Here is a 2,076-nt window from a genome sequence, read left to right as displayed (position 1 = left end):
ATGGAGCATGTTCACCATAAGCTTCCCGAAGTATACGATAACTTTCAGCAGCACTTTTCTTCAAAATAAAGTAATGAATTAAAACTTCCCACAAATGCTCTTTTTTTGGGCACGAAATTTGACATTTTTAAACGTAAAATATTTATGATGTTAAAAACCTTCAGAAAATTTGACATATGAAGTTTTGAAGCTTGTTGTCAATACAACAAAATAGCATACATATCAAATCACATATATATCAACATGGGTGTAACTCCATCTATTGAAAAAAATCCGCATTATTAACCGGTACACCTAGTAAAGTGCTTGGTGCCTCGCCTGGCACAGAGGAAGCGCTCTCCAAATCCCTCTGTTTAGGGAGGAGTTGTGCAGTGGCCACGTGCATGGGCTTTGGGGTGAGACATCCCTGAGTTCAAGTTCAGGCTGTGCCATCTACAGCTCTAAAACTCAAAGGCTCAATTTCCTCATCTGTAAAATGAGGATAAAAGTAGTGCCCGGAGGATTAAATGAGACATCGCAAGCACTTAGTGCAGGGCCTGGCCCACCGGCGGAAGTGTGAGTTATTACTGTAATCAAGGTGGGTTTCCTCTGACGATGCTTCTGGAAATAGTAAGGGCGACTGAAGTCCCCGCCACACACCCAGGCTGCCCCCTGCAGGGTACTTTTTGTAAATCATACCATTAGGTTCTGCCAGGTTCCCCCTTCTCTGCAGGAACACCTGATAGAGCTGTCATTTTGTCAGAAGGACACATTGCTTGGGACAATTTCTCCTGATCCAGGTGGGCAAGACTGTGTGCTAGAGGGGCAGTCACACTTCTTTTGTATCCACACGGGGGCTTTGGGAACAAAAGGGCCCTTGGGTCCAGGTCCTACATGCATCGTTCAGTGACCGACCGAGGCAGATTTTGACCCCTTCGTATGTATTCACTTGGCTGCCCTGGCAAGTCTTCCCTCCCATCCCATGATCCCTCGGGGCAGCTGCCTGCACTATTTAAATTGTCATCACTCTCCCTCACACGGACAGGAAAGGCATGCACGCCAGACTCCACTGTCAGTGCTAATTCGCTCTGGAAGCCAGTGTGTTTTTCATGACTCCTTTGGTGGCAAGTGACGGAATCACAACTCCAAGCAGCTTAAACAAAAAGGGAATTTATTTGCTCCGAGGGTAACGGGGGAGTGGAAGGGGTGAAGTTGGCTTGAAGGCAAGCTCAGATCCCCAGGAATGCAAACAGCATAGTTGCTACTTTCTCTCAGTCTCCCACCTTCCTCTGTTCAGTCTTCATCTGGTCCCTTCCAACCTGGCTAAGGCCTCACCTCTCCAGGCCTGCACGCCTTGGTAGCAGAGGTTCCAGGGGACAAAGGCATGCCTCTCTCCCTGTAGTCCAGCACCGGCCCAGTCTGGCTAAACCACTTGATCTAAGAACGAGGGAGATGCTGTGGGTCAGAGGCACACCTCTCCTGCAGCCAGGTACTGTCCCTGAAGCACATCATTCTGTCCTTACCACCCTATGAAATAAGTGCTCTGATTCCTATTTTGCAAGTCCAATTGCATGTGTTGTATTGATTTGCTAGGGTTGTCATAACAAACTACCACAGACTGGGTGGCTTAAACAATTGAAATTTATCTCCGACAGTTCTGGAGGCTGGAAGTACAAGAGCAGGTGTTAGCAGGGTTGGTTTCCTCCGAGGACTCTCTCCCTGGCTTGCAGATGGCTGCCCTCTGGGTGCCTCTTCACGTGGTCTTTCCTCTGTGCATGCAACCCTGGTGTCTCTCCCTGTGCCCTATTCTGCTTTCATAAGGATCCCAGTCAGATTGGATTAAGGCCCACCCTGACAGCCTCATTTTTACTTAATCACGTCTTTAAAGGCCCTATTTTCAAATACAGCCACATTCTGAGGTGGGGGGAGGGGGAAGAAGGGATTGGGCTTCAACATATGGGTTACTTTTGGGAGCGGGCACAATTCAGCCTATATAACCGGTGCCTGGTGGTGAGGCTGAGTCCAGTTGCCGTGCTATAATGTCCCTGCCGAAGCTCACGGAGGTGCCCGTGGAGGCAAAGGCTTTACCCCCAGAGC

The sequence above is a fragment of the Myotis brandtii genome, unplaced genomic scaffold, assembly GCF_000412655.1.
Source record: "Myotis brandtii unplaced genomic scaffold, ASM41265v1 scaffold32, whole genome shotgun sequence".
Lineage (NCBI taxonomy): Eukaryota > Metazoa > Chordata > Mammalia > Chiroptera > Vespertilionidae > Myotis > Myotis brandtii.
This window is presented reverse-complemented; position numbering follows the sequence as displayed.